This window comes from Haemorhous mexicanus, chromosome 5 (genome assembly GCF_027477595.1).
Source record: "Haemorhous mexicanus isolate bHaeMex1 chromosome 5, bHaeMex1.pri, whole genome shotgun sequence".
NCBI lineage: Eukaryota > Metazoa > Chordata > Aves > Passeriformes > Fringillidae > Haemorhous > Haemorhous mexicanus.
Genome location: NC_082345.1, coordinates 8517381 through 8540559, shown reverse-complemented (window position 1 = coordinate 8540559; position 23179 = coordinate 8517381). Strand labels below are relative to the sequence as shown.

At 42.9% G+C, this 23179-nt stretch overlaps 1 protein-coding gene across 5 annotated transcripts in view; it reads left to right on the top strand.

Annotated features, from left to right (window-relative positions):
• The first annotated feature begins 2673 nt into the window (after positions 1-2673).
• Positions 2674-23179, top strand: part of DUSP16 (dual specificity phosphatase 16) — a 63984-nt gene continuing 43478 nt past the window's right edge. For 3 of the 5 annotated variants that reach the window (XM_059845803.1, XM_059845801.1, XM_059845804.1), the window contains exon 1: positions 2973-3127. The gene's annotated coding sequence lies outside the window, so the exon portion shown is untranslated. Of the gene's footprint in view, positions 2838-2972; positions 3128-23179 lie in introns of those variants that run through there. The other 2 variants (XM_059845806.1, XM_059845802.1) reach the window with 1 other exon arrangement.

Sequence of the window (23179 nt, the reverse complement as noted above, 5' to 3'; positions counted from 1 at the left end):
GCTGTGTTTGAGTCTTCCTGACTCCTCCTGTTTGTGTCTTGAGGTTAGCAATGAACCTGTCCAGTTTCACCCTGAAGTGTTCTCCCAAATCAGACTTCTGGCTCAAGCTTGGCTGAAAAGAAAAAGTTATTCTTAGTAATAATTTCAATGTGCAGGAATTATTTGTGATACCACTGGTTTTGTCACATCTTTTATTATATTAGGAAAAGAAATATCCTGACTCTATACTGAAAAAGCTTTAATTTGCTGTTCTACTACAGACTTTTCTGCATATATCTTTTTCTTAGCTAAAAAGAAAAATATTTTCAAAAGATCACAAGTACTTCTTATTGTTACAGTTTTACAGTCAGGAAATTTTTACAGCCTCACAATTTAAACAAAACCCAAACCTGTTACATAAGGTGTTACTGAGTTGAGATGAGAAAAGGGAAGAGAGAATTGCAATGTCTTTCTTCCTCACCACACACCTCTCTCCACTTCTCTTGTGAGGATAACCATGCTGGAACTGTTTGTTCCTGCAATTTTCTGGAATGAAAGAGCTGGGACACTGGCCGTCACCTCCAGTTTCTCTGGCACACTCTCTGATCCCCTTCATCAAAATGGGTCACTTCTAGCTCCATTAACCAGCAGTTAATTGTGCTGATTTTTAATGCTGTTGGCACTTAGGGGTTTTGAGAAAGGCATCTTTGGGGCCACTGCTTTATTGAGACAGAAGGGCAGAACTGCTTTTCAGCTACTGGAGAGGGACGTGTGCAAAGGAGTGAACATCCCAATGTTACTTGCTTTACCATAATTTCTTCACTGCTTTTGTCTTTGTCGTGCAGCTTGGGCTTCTCTCTTCCCTGCCTGTTCTGCACTCCCTCACACAGGACATGACTTCAGTACAAGTGCCAACAAGGTGTTCTCATGACACAGCTCCCAACTCCTTAGCACAAGGGCCTTCATCAAGGTAGTTCTTGGTCAATATTGACAGGACAGAGCCCCCTCCCCCCATATAATTTATTGAGTTACTTTCTTCCTGAAAACACCAAACACCCAAACCATTTTACTGTGAGCGACAGCCACGTGCTTTTCTGACGGCATTTCAGAAGAGACAGCCACCAAGAACATAAGGACCCAGGCAGTTAATCCTCTTTCTCATGCTGTCTTCCAAGGGTTTCTGGCACAGGGATTCAAAGCCATCAGAGGTGATGGACTGGAGTTGAATTTTGGTGCGCAAGCTGTCCTGCATGCCCAGCATTGCCAGCAGGTTCGCCTTAGTAATGATGCCCCTAAGGGAGAAAGAGGACTGCAGAATATTCTATGTCTGGAAGAGGGATGCATGACAGACAAGACCCATGCAGCCCCTGAAGGATGTACCTTGCCAGTTCAGATTGGTACTAGCCATAACAGATACATGTCAGGCAAAAATAACATATACTTCTGTGGATCTGCACAGATTTTCACTGTGTGGTTTCAGATTTTTAAATTTATTTAAGAAGGTTATTTAAAGGGCAAAGGCCCCCAGCATTCCAGATGACCCACAGGGTGCTCTGCCCACCTCAGTGACAGGGGTTGGAACTGGATGACTTTAAGTTCCTTTCCCTTCCCTCAAACACTCTGTGGTTGTACGATCCCATAGCACTACCACAGGAGGATGTGACGCTTTCACACCCAGGTGGTTGTGCATCGCACCGCACAGCGGCACAACGTAAAAGCAAAGGCCAGGGCGGTATTCACGGATGCCCGCTCAGCTGGCACAGGGCAGAGACGAGGGGAGGAGAGGAGAGGAGAGGCGGCCGAGCGGACAAGGCTGCGGGCCTGAGGCGTCGCGAGGCGCCACACGCCGGGCGGGCTCCGGGCCGCGCGGGGAAGGGGCCGCGGGCGGGGAGGGCCGGCGGGGAGGCCGGAGCCGAGCGAGGGCCGGGCGATGGGCGGGGAAGGGCCGTGCCGGCGGCTCGGTTGAATCGCTCCGCGGTCGCGGCTCCTCCCAGGGGCGGCCCGGCGGCTGTCGCTGGAGGCCGCGGGCAGCGGGGCCCGTGTTTCCCCGGGGGACAGTGAGAGACCCCCCCCCTCCCCCGCCATCGCCTCATGCCGCCGGGGCTGCGCGGCTGCCGCTGCGGCCCCGCAGGGATCCTCTCTCTCTGCTCCTCCTCTTTCTCCTTCACCCTCTCCCCCCACCTTCACCCCCCGGCTGAGTTCATTCACTGGGATTGGTTTCAAATGACGCCATCGCTTTATATTTACACCAATGACCTCATCGCAGCAGCTTGAAGTTTACTGACTAGCAAAACTCTTTTCTCTCGCTCGTTCCTCTCCTTGTGCCTGCCGTCGCTTCTGTCATTCTGGGATTCTAAGGCTTTAAAAAAAAAAACACAAAACAAAAAACCCCAAACAAACAAAAATACCAAACACACACACACAAACCCCCAACCTCCCAAACTTTTTCCCTCCTCCCGAGCTTTTCGGTGTGTGTGTCCCCCTCACCACTGTCCCCTTTTAATTTTTTCAAGCCATCTTGGGAGGGGGGAAGGAGCTCCAAAGCTCCAAATGCTTCCTTTTTCTGCTCCTCTCCCCTCCCACCTTCACGCTTCCCACTCTTAAAAAAAAAAAAAAAAGCCGAATATAATTTTTCTTTTATAATTTTTAAATTTGCTGGGGCTTGGCTGTTGTTTTAGGGAGGGCTTTTTTTGGTTTTTTTTTTTTTTTCCCCTCTTATTGAAGAAGAAGGAAAAAGAGGAGCTTTCCCAGCGACTGGAAGAAGACAAAGTTGTTTCGGGCGGCAGCGGCGAGGCTAGTGGGCAATTGCTGTTATCCTTGCGCAGGGGACAGGCAGCCAGACTGACAGGGGTGACACAGTAAGTGCCGCAGCAGCGCAGGGGACCCCGACCCGGGGCCGCACCGCGGAAGCCAAGCCGGGAGGGGGGCGAGGGGCGCGGGGGGGGGCCGGGCCGGGCCGGGCCGGGCTGGCCTGGGCGGGGAGGAGGAGGAGGAGGGGGAGGGAGGTGAGGGAGAGGCGGGCAGCGGGAGCCCTCCCTCCCTCCTCCCGCATGCCCTTCCCCGCCGCCCCCTCACCTCCGGAGGAGAGCGCCCGCAGTGGACAGGTCGCTGCCCCGGCCCGGGCGGGCTCCGGCCGCCTCCGCAGGTGGTAAGAACGGGGGCCGGAGGGAGGGGGAACGGCACAGGCACCGCACGGCACCGGCGGCCGCCCCGCGCTGCCCTCCCTACCTGCTGCCGGCACCCTGCTGCCCGCGGCGGCTCCTGCCTCCCGTCCCTTCCTTGCCCTCCTCCCGACATCCACCTGCCTCTCCCCGTGCGGGGAGGAAGCCGGGCGCCGCCGGAGCGCGGGGCGGGAGAGGAGCCGCCGGGAGAAGCGATGGGAAGGAGCCCGCGGGCTGCCCCGCGGGGGGCTCGGCGCTGCCCGTGAGCCGCGGCGTGCGCGGCTGCCCTGCTCAACTTAGCCCGGAGCGCTGGCTCCGAGCGGGCTGCGCAAAATGGTCGGGGATGCTTTAAAGCCCCGGAGGGCTCCCGAAGAAATGCTGAAGTTCTGCCTTCGCCTTGGAAAACGTTTAAATTGAGGCGGCTTACAAAATGGAGGGCTGCCGCGGCGTCCAGGAGGGAGGCAAATTGTTAACCTGGCATCGCGCTCGCCTGAGCTCCCGGCCCGGGGCTGGCGCCGGGACGCGGCCTGACAGATCCCGGCTTTGTCCCCCCCAGCCCGGGATGCGGGGCTGAGCGCGCATCACCAGGTGTATGGGATGTGCCTGTTGCCGAGCCTGACCAATGGCAGGATTTTTCAGCGGCCAAAAACATTTGGTTACATGTCAGATGAGAAGCTGGGATTGTTAATTTTTTTTTTAAATTTATTTTGATTTTTGTTTTTTTGGAAAGGAAACCCAGGAGAATTTACTTTCTTTTACTGTCGTTTCAGCTGGTTGAAATATAAAAACAGTTTCTTTGGTTTTCCTTCAAACGAAGGGTGTAGTGATAGCCGGCTATATTGTCTGACCTATGACTAATTTTTCTGTTCAAACATTCAGTGTATACCCAGCAGAAAAAATAGATCTGTGCTAGTTTTGAAACCTAAAAGCAGATCGAACTGTTTCTCTTAGCAGGGATGTTTGTTGGGGTTCTTAAAAGAGAAAACCCCAACCAAAACCGAGAATGATTTTGTAATCCTTGCTCTGAGATTTATGCTATTCCTGGCAGTGTGTGGTTTGGTAGATACAGAGTTTACAAAGTCACAACTGACCAAACAGGAGTTGGTTTAGACTCTTGTGTTTTGAGGGGAGGTGGAAAAATAGTAAGTCTTAATTTCTTTTTATGGTGTTCATCCCACTTGCCCATTGGAGATTGAAACATTCATCACAGTTGTTTATGTTGGTTGTCTGGGTGTTTCTGCTTGAATGTGGACCGAAGCATGCAGCAGGGAGGTGTACATGTATTTTTAGCTTTCATTTTTAATGACAAAAGACACAAAGAATAGAGATACTCACAAGTAAATCTTGCATTTACTGAGTATGCTCATTAATATTTTGAGGATGGAATCTATAAGAAATATCTGAGTTGTAGTAAGTTCCACTTGTTGTGCTTGCTTAATTCAATAGTGCTTTAGTAAATCTTAATACACAATTTAAAAGTCCCTTTTTAAATTAACAAATACATAAAAGCAACAGAGAATGTGTCGGTTCCTATGCCACAGATGGTAGCTTCAAAATGCTTTGGTTTAGTACATATGGGAAGGTCCAGAAAAACAAACCAAGCATTTAAAAATGGAACATGTTCTATGAAGATACCTGAGTACATTCCTGTTCCAGTAGCTCTGCTTTTGTTAGCTACCCAAGCAGATGTAATGGAACAAAATCACACCAGAAAAACTTCTGTAGAAGATAGTGAGCTCAGTTATCTTTGTTTCTGTAAAAATGCACGCTCCTCTTCCAGCAGAGACAGCTGGCCGGGCAGGGGTGTTTGTTTTTAGCTTGGCCTGGCCATAGGGACGGTATCGGCAGAAGCTGTGCAGGAATGTGTTAAATGGATTTCGCTGGGAGCTCTGTCTCCCAAGGCAGCCCCGGCGGGATGCCAGCCCTCAGCCTGTGGGAGGAGTTGTGGTTGTATCTGCCATGTGCCTGTGCACCTTCCTTGGCAGATCGGCTCTGCCCTGCGAGCTCTGGGCTGCTGCCACAGGGGCAGTGAAGTCATTCGGAGTCACTGGCAACTGGGTGTGAGATGGGCCAGTCGCTCCTCTGCCTATCAGATAAAAGATTTACGAAGGCCTGCCGAAGCCCTCGGGGGCTGAATTCAGGCTCTCTTTGTAAGGCCGGCCTTCATAAGAAATGTCAAATAGAGAAGTTAGATGTTGGTTTCTGTTACTTGCATTTATCTTCAAGTGAGCTCTGCTCCAATGCGTTGGGTGGTGAGAGGTGTTTGCAGAGTGAGGGCTTTGCTCTGTCACCTGGGTTTTTAAATTCAGTGCCTTAATCCTCACACCAATTCAGCAATATTCACTGTTTACAAAATGCAATTTTGCTAAGAAATACAAAGAAATACAGTAAGTACAGCCGGTAAGGTATTCATGGATGCCCCTTCAGGTATTTTTTCCCCCAAAGAAAAGGAGGCAGCAGGATGACAGCTTTCACTTTGTATGTCAGCTGAATTTTCTAGGACTTTTTTTTTTTCCTTTTTCCTTTCTGTAGAAGCAGTCAGGAAAGCATCATGGATATTCTTTAAGTGCTGACAGTCCTTAATAGCCAGATGGCATAGAGTAGTTACTGTCAAAGGATGAGGTGTGGAAGGATTGACACATCCCTTCCTTTTTCTTTTCCACATTTTTTTCCAACCTTTGAAAGAAACATGGATTTGGTCTGTGACTCCACTGAATCTGCCCCTATGGATTTGTTGTTATGATAGTGACTAAATGCTTCTTGCAATCTTGTAGTATTTTGTGCATGGTTGTGTAATGCTAAATCCTTGATTATTTAAGAACTTTCAAGAAGCTGGTTTTCTTGGTAATAGGGAAGAAAGTGTGTCACTAATGTGTCAAATGGTACATTCACTTTCCCTACAGTTCCTTAGGGATGCCTTCCAGAATGAGCGTTGTGACATGGAGGATTTCTGTAGAATATTTTAAACACCAATAAGTACATATCAGTATTGCTAGTATATTTGTGGTTTATTTGTATTCCCCTCTTAAACAAAGGGTAGAGTATCATCCTTTAGGGTTTCCAGTTGCATACATGGCTTCTATTTCTGACAAATCAAAAGCCACAGGTGATGTGTCAGGATGTTGTTCTAGACTAAAGCTTTTAATTGACTGAAGACCGGGGGTCATTTGTCAGAAAGTGAAGTGAACACTAAATTCATGCTGCTTCGTAGTTGTTACTTGGGAGACCCTACCCCCGCAGGAATTTATCACTATTGTAATAGTATCCTCACCCCAATACTAAATCCTCTGGAGATCAAACTGCCTCTGGAGCAAGGGAGGAGGCTGGGATGCCCTGTGCTCCTGCAGTGTTCCTGCTGTCTGAGGACAGGCATGGCAACAGAGCAGCTCATGTCACTACTTCTCTGCTCCAGAGAATGTCTGATCTTTGCATTGCTGTTGTCTTGTCAGCTCCAAATAGCGAATCTCTATTATAATTACTCTGTAAGTTCCTGTAACTCCTGAAGGAAGGAAAAATATATATTAATGGTCAAGTTTGGCATCTTAACTTCAGTTAAGATTTACCTAGTTTTAACCTGAGCAGTTCTTGGTTTGCCCATGGGTAGGTTCTGCTGGCAGGTACCATGGTCTCCAGAGGAGATGGTGTTGGGTACCAGTGAATTACTGCTCAGGGCTCAAAACAGACCTGCATGGGGGTATGTATGGAGGGCAGGAGCAAGATGGGTGTGAGTTCAAGGACCTGTGTTTCCTTCTGCTGCACTATGTGGTCTGCTGCTGAGCCAAGAGTGTTCTACTCGGAGCTGGCTCAGGGAAGGCTGGCAGCCTTCCATGTTGTGTCCCTATGAAATGCTCCGGCAGCTGAAAAAAACCCCACCAAAATTAATAATTGGGCAAGCTAGGAAAAAGGGGAAAGAGTGTTGTTTCAGTGATGAGAGGTTTCCAGTGGGGCTGCAGGGTTTCAGTGGGAACATTCCCAAGCTCTCTTGGTGCTGCTTTTCTGTGCTTTCACTGTCCCAAGCTGGGAGGTATCAAAGGAACTCCTGAAACAAGGTTCTTCTTTGAGGGGATTTAGTTATCTCTTCTCTTTCCTGGTTACAATATGATACTTATGTTGCCAGTGACTTACACAGCTTCTCTCTAAGTGTGTTTTTGGAACTAATTTTTCCCTGTGCTGTATGAGTTTTCATGCTGTTTCTCATAAACTAGGATCTGTTCCTTGCTCAGACCTCCTCAGGTACATTTGCACTCTTCTTTGCTTTCAAGCTGAAGATATAAACTTCTGCCATTTGTTTAGCAAATAAAGATACAAAAGTTTGTATCTTTGTATAAAAGAGATGTGAAGAAGCTTTCTTTAGTTGAGAATAAATGTAATTTTTTTCTCCATAAGATCTTTTTGCACACTAGTTAGAGTGATGGTCTGCTAAAATAGTATGAAAAAATTCTTCATAAAATCAACAGTGGAACTGTGTTCCATTACATTAATTTGTCAGAAAATGGACACATTTTCTAATATTCAGACTGAAATAGCATTACCCATTTTCATTCTGCTTCACTTGATTTTTGCTTTGCTAAAATGGTCTATGAATTGAGCCTGTTGACTAAATGATAGATCAGTGGCTGTACAGATACTCTCTTTTTACACATCCCTGCCTGCTTATCTAATGTTTTTATGTTACTGAAGGCAATGTGGGAGGCAAAAAGATGGGTCTGAGTCTGTAATGTAGCAACACTGGAATGAGAACTTTACAGAGAGCATGAACTGAGGAGGACAACGGGGACTAATTGTATGAAATTCCTTTTATGCACACGTTCTTGAGTTTGAATAACTAGTATGTATTCAGCCTGCTGGATTAGAAGGCTTTGGCTCTGCATGTGTAGCATAGATGTTGCTCTCAAAATAGGAAAGGAACTCTCCCTCCTCCCACGCTATTCCAGATAAAATTGATTCAGTGCTGCATTTTGCTCCTACTGAACCTCTAGCAAAGCATGTTTAGGCTTTATAATTCTGTTTAGGCTGAATAGTTCATAGTGTTAGAGACATAAATGCCACACTTTTAATAGCCCTCATGTTGTTTCTGCTTCTTAATTGATAGGGGTAAGAATCATTCATCCCAGACTTTGTAGACTCAAATCCCGTGGTAGAACTTCGGTTTTTACCTGCAAGATGGTCCTTGCAAGGGTGTGTCTTTCTCCACAGTCCATATTTCACTAAGTTTGTGCAGTCCCTCAAGCAGGACAGGCACCCATCTTCTAAACACCATCTTACATGCAAAGAGTCTGAGCTACACTTCACAGGGCTTCTCTCAGCCATCCTGCCACCGAAACAAGCCTTCATGTCAGAGGTGGATTGAAATCACCTGAAGAACAGGCATGGGGTTACTTTCTGCTCATTCCATTAATGCCACCTGCAATAGGTATAGCACCTATCACCTATCCAGTTCCCACAGGTGTTTTGTTACAAGTGCTTAGGTGTTGGGGCTTCATACCTCCCTACTTGAACATTCATGCTTGGGACACAGTGTTTTCCCTTGCTTTCCAGCTTTGCTCTCCCTGACTTTCCATGGGAGTCTGAACTATGGAAAACTGGGAGGGAAGAAAGGTGGAGGGAGAAGAAACTTTGTGTTACATGTCATTCTTCTAATGCCATCATACTCAGAAGTGCCTTTTCAAACTAAGAATTTAGGTAGAGGCCTCTTACTAAGAACAGTTTGGGAGCAAACAGAATAAGCTTCAGCTTGGTTTCCACAAAGATTCATAGACATTTGCCAATTTTAAGCAAGAAGAAAAACTATTGCAGCTTGCAGCAGAGGAGTACAGCAGTAATCTTGGTGCATTGGGTTGACATGTTATTGGAATCTAGTAAGTTTCAAAATATGCAATAGACTGAACCCAGATCAGCAGAAGGCAAATGGTGTCACCACTTTAGGAGGGCTCCCTCCACCCATCAGAAGACCTTGTGTTTAAGGCAGGTGTGCTCCAAACTGAGGATAGGCTGTGAAAGACTCTCTTCCCATAGTCTGCTTGGAGTTCTGCATTGATGGTAAGTCTCTTCTCCTAGCAACAGGACTCTGAACCTTCTTCCCTTTTCTCCCAGGCTACTCCCATGTACTTTCAGTTTCCTAAAAGCTCTCCAGCCTTTACACAGTGGGTATTGGGAGGCCTTACTGAAGCAGGGTCATCTCCAGCAACTGGTCTGTATGCTCACAGTCCTGTGTCTCAGGAAGGCAGGGGCAGCTAAGGCAGATGGGCACTGAGAGAACTGGTAAACTTCATGTTCTCCTGGCTAGTAGGAGACTTACAGTGAAGTCTAATAAAGCTTGGAGAGCTGCTTGTACTTGTACTACCTGCTGCTACCTTGTTTGTTTCTCTGAATCTCACTTTTTTGTTCTGGTTTTTCTTGCATGTAACTTTTCAGCTGAATAGGTCTGGTTTTCCTGGTCCTTTTTTTCTTGTCCAGCTGCTGAAAATCCCTGGCTTCTCATGGCTGACACAGTGTGGGCATGCTGTCATCTTCTCAGTCCTCTGTTCTGCTTGTTATATAATTCATAATGTTAGAGATAGAATGTCACACTTTTAATAACCATAGATACAAATCCATGTGTGGTTACCATCCAGGTGAAAAAGCCTGTTTCCTCAGTGTGGTTCACTTTGCTGTCTGCTGGGATTTCCAGGCAGACCTATTTGAAGATGCCTGAAAAATTTGCCTATCCAGCCCAGACATGATTGTATGACTAGTCCATTTGTTGCCTGTTTCCTGTCTAAATATTACAGAAAGAAATTTATCACCTTCAAGAAAAACAGGGATGAAAAAGAGCAGGAGTTCAAATCTCCAAGATACTGGTCTGGACAGCAAAAGAAAGTGATTAAATACTGATTAACTGTTACTGTCATTGTACATTTCCCCAATATACTGTTTCCATGAAGAGATACACATCTGTCCACCCCCTCAAATTTACAGGATTTGAGTATTTTTCTGCAACTGAGGCTTGCATGACTTGTCAGGTCTCCTGCAGGCATGACCTGTTGTGAAATGAGGAAATGTGTGGTGCATTTGTCCCTGCTGCTTCATGTATGGTTAAACTATAGAAAGCTGTGGAGGAAGCACAGGCACGCTGCTCCTCTGACAGCCTTCTGCAAATACAAGCTATTAATGACCATTGCCTTTCATGGGCAAAACCAGTCTTGGCAACTGCTTTGTGCACTTCGTTTCATGGTGTAACAAGCAAGCACATTAGCTATTTTTATTCAAACCCCCAGACATAAGCCAGTATGGCAAAGTGGCTATGAAATGTCTGCATAGCTAAGTGAAAATACAGCTGCTGTTTAACACTAAATCTTTTTCTTACATGATATTGAGGGTTCAACAAATGATCATCTAATCTTTCTAACTGAGTCATGGTGAGGGTTTTGAAGATTTAGCATTAAAATAGGCAGAATGTTCTTTTCAGTCACTGACTTTGTCTACTGTTTAAGTCAGCAATAGGGAGGTAATGCAGTCGGAGGGGTGGGTGGGTGGGAAGAGGGGACTGCTTCATGGTAAAGGTTCAGGTCTTGGCCTTTCAGAAGGCTTTGGGACTATATCTTTGAATGAGCTGCTTAGTGGCTGGCACAGAAAAAAGCTGGACACAGTGACACTCTTAGCAAATGCTGCCTTAGAGAGATGAGTTGGTTTGGGAATTTTTAAAGGCTGCCAAGCTGTTTGATGGTGGTTTTTCCACCTTTTTTTTTTTTTCATTTTATTTTCCTTCCCCCTTTCCCCTGAAAAGGCTGAAAAATGGCTTCCATGGCATGATGAATAATTAAAAAAAATGTAAGACTGTGTTGATGATTTAAGTATTTCAGTATTTCAAAGCCAAGAATTTATGTAATGAATTAACTTGGAAGCAATGTTGGGCGTATAAGTTTTTGTGTATGTACATGCTAAGCATATATATATATATATATATATATATATATATATATATATATATATATACACACCTCAGTATTGACATGTGATCTCCAGTTCAGTTTTGGTTAAAAAAAGAAAAGAAAGAAAACAAACCTTTCAATACAAGGTAGATGTTAGAGATCCTAAGGAAAAAAGAGACATCACCTAATATGCTTTTTCCCTGACCTAGAACGTGCCTGATTCTGGAGTAGATATCCAGTAGCAGCATTTTTATATATCTTAGCTTAACTGAATTATTAAATGCACTTACAAAAATCTTCTTGTTATATCCACCAAATTAAGGCATTCCTATTGAGTGCTTAGTATTTGGCTCAGCTCGTGGTACTGTTTTTCTGTATAGTCATACCTTGTGCTTACTTAGCTATTTATTACTTATTTACCTATTTTTGTGATTTATGTAGCAAAATGAGAATATACAAATCTTACTTCCTCCTTGAAATGTCTCTCCCTTTCAAATGTCAATTGTTTTACATGAAAGCACAGCAGGAGTAGTTCCAGAAAATAGAATTACTCTTTCTTTAAGGTGAAGTGGGATGGGTGTTGAGTAGATCAACTGCTTTGGGACAAGATGTTGATAAAGAAATTGAACCACCAACATGTAACCACATCCTTTAGCTTCTCCAACAACAGTAAAATGAGCTTCCTTGAATTCCAAATTCTGCACATTTTGTTCTGATTTATATTTAAATGTTTAACTTGAAATGTAGTTCTATTTTCTGATGTCTGTGGACAGAGCTGTGATCCTGCTTTTACTCAAAATGCACTTAAATTGCACTACAGTGGAAAAATACTCAGGCTTATCACTTTCTCAAGCTGAAGTTTCAAACAGTTTATCCAGTTTCAAAAACTGTATGTTATAAAGGTCAACTTCTGTCGTAGTGAAAATACTAGAAAAGGAGGATGTGTGTAAGGAACAGAACTGGAGAGAGAGGAAGGACAGGGCACAATAGAAAGAAGAAGTATTGATCAGATGTTGAAAAAATATACCTATGTGTGTTAAATAAAGGAAGAAGGAAAGAAGAAGGTAGAGTCAAGAGAGACTAAAAGTATTTCTAAGAAAAAGGAAGAAAAGTTCTGCACCAGTTGCACATGAAAATGACATTTTATTTAAATCACAGAAACTGTAGTTGTAATGTCTGTTCTGTCTGACAGCAGAATAGGATCATTCCACTTAGGCTGGTAATGCTAGGCTTGCAGGAGTAGATAACAGAAGAGCTATTTTCTGTGCGTATGAGGAGAAGTCTTTTTGACAGGCTGTCTAAATAAAGTCTTAATGACAAGTTGCAGGAAGTACAAGGAAAGGTGTAATTTCTAATAGGTTCATAGTAGTAAATACTATTTTTGCATCTAGAGAATATCTTGTGAAGATTGTTAAACAGTTTGTTTGATTTATAATTCATGTAACTGAAGATATACCTCAAAACCTACAAATGTTGGGTGAGATTATGTGGTGGCTTTTGAGAAAGTAACATTGTATGGGTTTGTGTATTTGGTCTTTATCACTAGGGATTTGTAAATATTGAAGAATGAGTTGGTTTCAGAACATTTCATTACAAACCATATCTTAATGTTGAAAACTTTACAGTTCAAAGGCTTAAGCTTCAAATAGCATGCTCCTGAGTCCACATAAAGACATGTCTGTCAGTGCAACTGAGGGGATGGGAGGATGGGAAGAAGTGTGGAAAATGATCTGTCTGAATACTTCTATTGCGAGTTGCTATTTTATTTCATGCTGTTAGTAATTTATTGTTGGCTCTTTTAAGATCTGGTATCTATGGAGTTATTCTAGACAGAAGAGAAACTTATATTAAAGAAAAAAGTTGGCAAATTTTGTGTTTGCCTCTAGAATATGTTGACTACAAGAGGCTGATATCCTCTAAATACATTGTAGGTACAAATGTGCCAACTCTCCCAGGACCTTGCTGTTTGTCTTCTAACATTTTGAGGTTATGCTAAATGGTGCCATTGGTGGGAGTGCTTTGTAAGTACAAGTAGTCAGTGCCCCAAGGAGCCTTAACCTAAATACACAAAGCAGAAGAACAGCAGCTAAAGACTATTGACAAAGTGTCTTTTTCCAGCTGTGCATGTAGAAAAGGTTACCACAGCTGGCTGCTTGACCCACTCCCTCTGCCTGTAGCTGCTACCCTAAGCCTGCTGCTTAGGGTAGTTTGTATGACTGTTCATACTTCACTGGAGGCCAAGACAGGGAATAAATTGACAAGTAGCCTATTTTCTTTGTGTTTGGTTTGAAGCAGACCAGAAATCCATCATACTGTTTGCTCCACAGATTCTAGGTGGTTGTTTGCTCCATGCCAGACCTTAAATTACCTGCCTTCTCAAAATCTTAGAAGCAAAATACTTTGTAGACTGTCTTTTCCTTTCTTCTGTGTTCTGCCCAACTGGCTGTTACCTTTGTTGTCCAAAAGAATTGTGTTCAGTCACAGTAAAAGTGGAATTGGACAACATTAACATGGATCTGCTGAAAGTAGTGGAGCTCTCTCTCTCACAGGAGGATGACACATAGTGTGTTTCTGTGGCAAGTAACACCAAAGCCTTGCAGGTACTGGGATTCTTTCCTGTCTCCCCAGCCACTTTCTTTTCAAACTCACTCTTCTAATGGCTGTCAGGATCCCACAGTGAGCCAGAGCTGGGAAGCAGAAATGCCTGAAGATTGTTTGGCTGTTGTTTACTGCTGCATTTTTTTATTCTACTTGGTTGTACAGTTGGTTTGTGACTGATGTAGCTCTTTGAGTCAGCTTGCTGGATTAACTTGTGAGCTGGCATGAGGGAGGCTGCTCACTGGTAGCCCTGACTTCACTTGTTTTAATCTGCCATGGAATGTACCCCCTCAAGCTTGTGTTCTGCAGAGGCAGCAAGAAGTATATTCATGGCATGGATTTACCCACTGGAAACCAAGGCTGTAACATTGATTCAGGCTGTTAAGCTGATTACTCTTTGTTTGCTAGTGTACATTCAAGTTGGCTTGTCTAGGCTTCCCAGGGCTCCAGGAGCTTTTTGCTCCATTGGAAACTCTTGTCTGCCTCCTGACAAGTTTAGAGCTTGGGTTCTGTCAGGATGCTTTTGCTCTAAAACATGGCCAGGACACATATGTGTATGTGTTTTCATATATACACCCAAATACAAACCATGTACATGAACGTGCACATGTGAATATATACCCATATACTGTCTCCAGAGGTTGTGTCTTATAAAGTTTTCACTCAATGTGACTTTCTTTTTTGGGTTTTTTTGGTGGCTAATATGATAACAATTAGCTAGAAGAAGAAAATAGCCTTGCAGATGATAAGGCTTCTTAGGCTCTTTCTAGGGATAATGAATTGAGAAAATCTGGTTACATGGTCTTCGTGTAGTAGGTAGTTTTAGTGTCATAGCTATCTGAAGTAGGCAGGTAAATTTTGTACACTTGGTAGGTTATGGTGTGTCTACCTGATCAGAAATCACAAGCATATTCGTGACTTATCTTTCAAAGGAAAGTGAAATAAAAACCTCTTCTTACTGGAAAGCATTTACTTTGTATCATACTTGTTTGGTAAAATGAAAAATCTCTTTTCTGATATAAGAATGGACAGCTAGTAATGTCTATTCATTTTTTACCCTGTGTTTTTTTTTTTCCTTCTCATATTAACTTAAATGGTGCTGGTGTGTTCAGAGTTGTCAGTTTTCTCACTTGTTAATAGCTTGTGTCATCTCTGCCCACTGCTCTGGGGGAAATTTTGATTAAACCTACAACTCCGTTTAGCACTCCCATTCCTGTTCAAGTGGTGGTGTCTGATTTCTTTTTAATCCTAATGCTGTATTTTTATATTGTTTCAGTCTCAATCATTTGGAGGTTTTGAGTATTCCTTACATTTACTCTTAAGTAATAGCATGGTGATACCAGGACCATGTTCTTGGAGTCCTGCCTGAAGTAAAAGAATTCTGCAGGTTCAGCTGGAGCTCTGCCGAACTCCTGGTCCTGCATGGCACTGCTGTAATGGGATGGTGTCCACACTGGAAGAGGTGGTGTTGCAGAAGATCTTGTCTTGTGCAGATGGGAATCCAGAACATCCTACTGGTGAACCTGCCATCCCTACAGCATGTTGGGACTAGTCATGTTACTGGTGACATTTTGTCAGCTGAAGGCTTTCGTCATTCAGGGAAGAGATTTTTTTTTTTCCCCCTGCCAGACCATTAAGACTGCATTTTGCTAACTTGTGCCAAATTTGCATGTGGGTTTGGCAAACCAGTCAACTGAAGTAGCCAGTCTATCATGTCAGCACATCTCTGCCCTTCAGCCAGGTGCATATCTAAAGTGGTTAGTTCCCATTGGCTCCATCCAATGTTGCTACTATCAACAGATACATAAATTTGGGGTTTTTTTCCTCATCTACCACTCTACTGAGGGATTTTGCCCATCTCCTCGGGTAGGGGAATGGGTGCACATTGTTGTAAATATTACATTATTACATTTATCTTAAAATTTAGATTTTTTTAAACTTTTTGCTATAGACTTCAAAGTGAGCTTTCTAGAAAGTCTACATAAAGTCCCTTCAAGCAATGGAGTTGACATGCTCAAAGACACATGAGGAAATTTAGTGTTGGCTTTGGGTCTGGGAGAAGAGGGTGCTTCTGTGTCCTCCCTCATTTCTTGCCATATCCTCCTTTATGCCTGTCAGAAGGTCTGTGTGGCTGCTCTTAACTAACTTGTTCTGGTACTGAAGTTCAGCAATCTTGTCTGTCTTTTTCTTCTTTTCTGTCATGTGTAGCGCTTTCTACAAACACTTTGTACCAGTGCTGGAATAGCTTGCTTTGTGACTATTGTGACCATTAGTGACCATTACATACTTCTGTTTTCTGCTCAACCCTTAAATACTTAATCCCCTCATAAATGTTGAGAACATGGTGCCTTACTCTTAGTTAATCAACTTTTTTCCCTCTTCTTCTGCTGTGTCAGTCCTGACTTAATCCACCTTGGACTTACCTTTTGCCAGCACCCTGTGTGGGAAAGGCCCTTGCAAAGAAACCTCTTCCTGCTTTCTCAGTTTTTATTATCTAGTTCCTGATATCAAATTTAATTGCACTCTTTGATTTTTGTGCATAAGCTCTTAGGATTTTTCTTATATCTGATACATTTTGTTCTTCTAAAGTTTTTTTTTTTCTTTTTTTCCTTTTTTTCTGTCTGCTGTCACTTATACTGCTGTTTCTTTTGCCGAGGCTTTGATTCACATTTTTCTGGGATATGCTCATTTGGCCTGTGTAACCTCAAGAAAATGTTACCATTTCAACATAATGACTCTTTTCTTTCATGGCTTCCTGTTCCCTTTCCTTGTGAAGTGGTATGTATACCTTCCACAACTTCCAGACTCAGCTGGGAGCTAAACACGCAGCTTTTCATTTCCTCTCCCTTCTCGAATTGAGGATCTTTTGGACCGACCAGCGGTGTCTAAACCACTGTTTCTGAAGCAGAGCAGCATGGCAGGGGTTTTGGTGAGAGCTCGTCCAGGAATGCGGTGAACTGGTTGTGTTATGGGCACTGTCATTCAGCAGTGACCTGATGCAAACAGTGACCTGCCTTTCCAACATATTGTAAGATCCTTCTAGTGAAGAGCAGGGGAAAAGCTTATTTTCCTATTGCCAGGTAAAGAACAAGCACGGAACAAAAAATGTCCCTTGGCATGACCTGCAGTGGTTCAATGGCTAAATTGAAATGTAGATTCTCCATCAAATTAAATTCCTCTTGTGCTTGGCTCAGTGTTCCCCTTACTTCCTTCTCTAAACAGAATTGGCTGGACTCTTCCCCCTTTTCCACAGTAACTGTGTGATTCCTTGTTTAGCTTGTGGGAATTGCAAGAGCTCTGATGTTTTTCTGAATTAAAGATGCCAGATTCATAGTGAGTTCTTCCTCCTTCCTGTTGTTCCTCCCCTCCTCCCCTGATGGACTCTCTTGGGAGTTGGTTTGTTCTTATTTCCCCTAGGAGAAGACGTTACCTCATCAGTCCTCATGGCAACTTATGGTTCCTTGTGTGCAGAGGGCTTCAGTTGACTTCAGTGCCATTTCACCAATGGAACTAAGGAAGGCTGGGCTGCAGTAGAGCAGTAGAGTGCACTCTTTGCTTCTGTGTCAGCTGTGCTCATTTCATTTTCCTTCTGGATAGGTTTCCATTTTGAGATACACTCTGTCTGAAATGACACGGCATCTCTGCAGCCACAAAATTGTCATGAAATGCTGAACACAGAGACCTTGCTATCAAAATACTTGTTTCTTCATCTTGTTTTAATCACTGTTGTGAAATTGAATAATTAGGAAGTTCTCCAAAAGTAGAGAAGAGGTATTGGAGCTTGCATCTTTTTTGTGCAAAATAATGCTGTCTTGAGACCCATTTATTCAAAAACAAGTTGTAATGAAAATATCCTAAAATCCTCAGCTTTAGCTTGCTTGTATCAAATACTTGGTAAAACTCCAAAGTGGTAAATAACTTGGTTATTTTCTTTGTGGAGTACTAATCTTGTTTGCTTTGGCATGTAAAACCAAAGACATAGCTTATTTTAACTTAGTGTACACTTTTTTAGAGTATCCCTTCCATACAGTATTAAAGAGATTTATTACAGAACCCAGGAGGCCAGTCACAGTCCATGGACTGCTGTGTTTGGTGGTCTCAGAGGCAAAGTGTTCACCTAGGCAGTTCTGGTCAGCATAAATAGTCTTAGTACTGATGCCCAAGTCCTTGTAGACAGTTCAGCAAATAATGGTTTGCAGGGAGTGTGACAGAGGTGACAGTGTCATGTTGTTTTGTATGGCTTGAGAAGAAAATAAAGATGCATCTGGTCTAAGAACAGGTCTGAAAAATTACATTTGCTGCAGTGTGTAGGTGTGAGCAGCATAGCTAAGGCAAAAAGAAACACTACTGTGCTAATAGAGAAGAAATCATGTGCCTAGGTGAGCATCTCTCATCCTTCTGTGTGGTTTGAAGTGTCTTAGGATGAAGTAGGAAAATGAGAACAACTCTAACTTCAATGTAGAAGTCTGGGGAGACTTCTACATTGAAGTTAGAGTTGTTGAATTCTACACCATAAAATGGTGTAAGAGAAAAAAACTAAAAAAGAGGAACATGTTGGCTGTAGCAGGTAGCTGAATTCCTTCTGGAGGGTACTGGAAATTTTTTCAACGTGCGCTGACTTGATCTGAAAGTGAAACCATTACCTAGTGTTGCATTTTTCTAGACTGGCCATCAGTTAATCATGTTTTCTTTCTGTCACTGCTTTGATTGCAACATGTGGTGGTTAAAATCCAGGAGAAAGTGTAAGGACATCTTAAGTTGCCTGTCTTTTCAGTTACTTCTGTTAAAAGCAAGAATTTATTTTTGTTGATGATGCCAACAGTTGACGTGCACAAGATGACATTTTCAAAGTAAGTCTTTAACAAATAAACCCACTTTTTTTTTTTCTGCAACTTCTGGTGTAAATACCTGTCTTTCTGCTTTTCTCTTGAGATTGTATTACAAGCAGTGCTGGTTTTCTTAACATATGATTAGGTTTGCTGTAGAGGTTTTAACAGAGTTAAATTTTGAGACACCCAGTCTAAGATGAGATGAGCTGTGAGGGTGATTGGTTTACACCTGATGGTTCCTGACAATCCCTAAAACATTTAATGTAAACTTGTTTCTTCATCAGGACAAATCCCTTGACCCCTGTTGCTGCTGTGGTATCTTGGGAACTTAGTGCACAATGGTGTGTGTTGAATTGAGAAATTTTTTTGGGGTCTTGGTTTTCTTAGAAAACTCAGATTTTCAGGGTGTTGGTTTTCTTGGAAGAACTCAAAGCTACAATAAATGGCCAAGTCTTCTGATGGAACTTTCAGATCTGACTGTGTCTTTTTGAGTGCTAATATGTAATGCCAGGTGTTCACTGAACTGTTTGTATATGATGCCACAGATTTATTTATCTCTTAGTGAGGATGTCAACCTCAAACAATTAAGCTATATTTATAGTTTTATAGCAGATTAAATAACTCCTCTGGATTCAAAAATTAAAATCAAATCACAGTTGATCATGATGACAGTATAAATAGGGTAACAAAATTACCAGTCCTTCTAGGAGGCTTAATCTCTTGTTCTTTATGGTTTAGTTGAAATCTGTGAATCATAAAAGGTGGCCAAGTGTTGCTCTTCTCCTTCATAATTATTTAACTTTAAGGTTTTCTTAATTGTTGTGAGACAATCAAAAGATGCCTATCTCAGCAAACCTGATGGCACTTTTTCCTCCAGGCTGCTCTCTCTGTGGAGTTTCAAATGCTTCTGCCATGGTGGATGCATCACTATTCCTGCTTGGGGCATCAGTAGTCTAGAGGTGGATTTTGCAATTTTGTCTGTGTCTGAAAGTGCTGGTAATCTAATTGCTGGGTTCAGACAGGAAGCTTGCTCCTTAGAAAAGCTTTCTCAGGGATAGACCTGAATGTATTTGAATGTCTGAAAAACCCAGGGGTGGGGTGGATTACCATGGGAATTGCCTTCAGCCTTGCTGGATAGACATACAGCCTGTGAAAGGCCTCAGGAGGATTTGACCTTGCTTTAAGAATTCAAAAAGAAGGCGTCCATATTTGAATTCTTAGTCTGGTTCTCTGTGATCATTTATCCCTAAAAAGAACCATGAGTTCCAAGTCAGTAAATCTTTCACTTGATGTCAGTTGTTCACCAAAAGAATTTTGGACATGACTATGATTTTTTCAAGCTAGACATCTTAAAAGATACTTACCTAGACTATTCATTGCCCCATCTGGGAGCCACTGCTTTAAGTAGTAGGTGTTACATGCAGTAGTAGGAGCCAAGTGTAGTGGAACAGGGCATTTTACTGCACATCTCTATCTTTATTGAGTTGGGACAGGGTGAGTGTTTTTTCACATGTTCTTCTTGGAGCTGGTGAACTTTGTCTGTTTATTCCTTTTGGAAGAAAGGCCTCAAATGCTTTCAAGCAGCTCATGCAGAGAAGGATCATGCTTTTTCTGTGGTTACAAGCTGAGGTGCTGGTGGCAAGAGTATTTTCATTGTGCAGGCAGAGAGAGAAGCTGATGGTCGTGGGTAGATCTGTGCTACTTAAATTGCTATCTGAAGTAGGGCAGTTTCCCTGGGGAGTCCTTTTCTTGTTTGAGAGGCGCTAAAGGTACAGTAAGAGATAGTTTCTTCCCTGCTGCTTTCTTCATACCAGTCTACCTGAAGCAGAATTGCTCTGGCTCTAAAATTGTCATTAACCTTCCTCAGAATACTTTTATTAACTGTAATTGCCCATACAGTTTGACAAGATTAGCAAAGCATGGAGAGCATTTGCTACTGTTAGTTTTTTCTTTTGATGACAATGTTCTTTGGATTTGGCACAGTCTGTCTGCTGCAAACTCCTGAAGTAAAAACAGTGAGGGCTTGGCAAGCAGTACAGCTCTAGCAGGAGGATGTTTGGGCCAAGGACTCCTAGCCAACCTCTTACCTTTTTGCATGAGATTTTCTTTAACGGGAATGCAAAGGAGATGGGACTGCGGTTAAATAATTACTCCTTGATTGAGGGAACAGCCCTGAGGGAGGTGCTCACGTAATAATGAGCGTCCCTATTGTGCTGTGTAAGAACAAGGGCGCTGTGCTGAGACTGTGAGCAATCATCACGCTGGGGCTGGCTCATACCTGATTCTACAGACCTGTGCTGAAAGACACTGTTGACTTCAATTTTACCTCAAACACATCAAAAATCCATAGCAGTCCAGCATGTGGGACAATACTGTACTTCAGACTGTGCAGCAGGACTTTGGACCTCCATGCCCAGGCACCATCCATTTGTACCAATGGAGTGGGAATTCTGTGTGGCCAAGTTCCCTTTTCCCATCCAAGCAGTGCATACTTTGTTTAAAACCAAAGGTGTATCCTGGGGAATACTGTACACTTTACAGATTAATATCTGGTGGCTGGGTTGATCTTCTTGGAGCACTAGGGTATTCTTCCTCTCCTTCAGTTATTCCAGCATGCTTCTCACTCAATTCCATATGAAAACCCTGCTGTCTGCAGCAACCTGTTTGTGCTGGTGGCAAGTTTATTTTCCATTCCTCACACTCTTTGTGTATCTGAGCAGGAGCAATAACACAAGCTTAGAGATCTCTGGTTTGTGCAGTGTTTGGTACTGTAATGGCAGCAATTGCTGAACAAATCATTCTGGACATGGCACTCTGGGATGGTGCAGCTAGAGATGCTCAGCCTAGTCCATCTGCCCTTCACTGTGGATTGCCAAGGAGGAAAGATTTAACTTGGGTATGTAAAGCTCTCTAGCTGTGCCATGAGGTGAGCTTGCACAAATAAACCCTCCTTTTTATCAAGGCTGGCTTGAGCTCTACACTGGTGGTTTGGCTCAAAGGTAGCTCATGAGTCTTAGGTTTAAGCATCTCCCCTGCATGCTGTCCCTGCACCGAAGCATGCATGGAATATAAGAATAATCTAGCTGCCAAAACCATTAAAAAAAACTTCTAAAACCTGCAGCCTCTTGCTTTTTCACTAAAATTCATGGATATGGCCTTAAGCATACCTTTGATGTCAGGTGGTCTTCCTGCCAAACCTAGAGCTGGTTCTCAGTAAGGTCTTATGTGGTTATGCTTTCAATAGAGTGCCAGAAAGCTAAACCTGGTCAAGACTGTGCTTTAAGCTGATGGTGAGAACAAGTTTAGGAAGAATGTTTTAGTCCTTGATAGGCATTGTAGCCTAGATATATTTTCTTCTAGAACTAAGTCATAGGTTTTATTTATTTTGCCTCTTCCTAGGCAGTCTAATCTACATTAAAACATAGATGTTCTAAAGAATTCTTTGGATTTGTGCTTGATCTTTCCCATCTCCCAGGTTGTGGATGACTTGCCTTTGGAAGCACATGCCCCAGGCATTCCTGCTCTGACTTGAGCCCAGTGGTGTGGCTGCAGAGGAAGAAGCCTGAAGAGGGTGGGAGGAGCCCTTCTCCTTCCCCCCTTTCCTGGTCACCTCCGCTTCTGTGTGTGTGCACAGCTCTCTTCCTGCACGTTCTGACCCGTGCTAGAATCCTATAGAGAGAGGGCAGTGGCAGTCAGGGATGAAGTCTTTGCTGGAAAACATTTCTCACTTTAGTCTGCACGTCTGAAATGCTTTCTGGTGTTCATTGGTAGGTATTGGCTCCTTTTACTCTGTGGTAGAAAGCACCAGGGTTAATCTTTTCATGCCACTTGGTGTTCCTGGGTAGAACCTAACTGCGCACACCATTCCCAGGGGCAAGCCAGTTCCAGATAACATTTCTTCTCAATTCAAATAAAGTTTAAAAAATGAACAGAACGACCCCAGGTAACAAATACATCAACTACATCTGTCTCTGTCATGACTTTATAAAGGTAAATGTGCTTAATTTCCCCTGCTGTCTTTGTTAAATACGCTTAATCTCACCTGCTGTCTTTGTCACTGCTACCTAAGTCAGCTTGGAACTCCAGGAGAAAAAAATTTGTTTTACTTTAAAAGACTCAAGTTACTGTCTCCTCATAGCATTGCAGGATGAAACTTCTAGTTCTAGAATTTTGATTAATGCACTACATTTTAAGTTGTATCTGTAAATGGTCAAAGTTTTTCAGTAACCTGGAAAACACTTTAAAGGAAAGTAATTTTCCTATGGTCCTTTTGTGAGGGCTTTTATTTGTTTGGTTGGATTTTTATTTGTTTCATTTTTCAGAAAATACAAACGTTTTTGTATTTTCAAACAGCTTGCAAGAAGGGTTTGTAAGGAGAAGAATTTTTTCTTCAACTGACTAATTTGGCGAAAACAGGCAAGGTTTCAGGAGCACAAACTTCACTTGAATCTTGAAAAAAAAAACAGTGAATATAAAGCTAGGTCAAGTGTCAGTTAAAAACAATAAACAACTTTATAATCCAGGGAAAAGTTTGTTTAGGGGAAAAATCTACCAAAAATCTAGTAACTTCATGATGACTCCAGGATTTTCTTGTCTTGGTATTAACTCCAAGAATTTGGGTGGGGAGAGTGTTCTTTCTTTGAGGCTATCTTTTAGGTTTCTTTCTGTCTTTTATCACATATTTCCAGTGGTGTGACTTCAG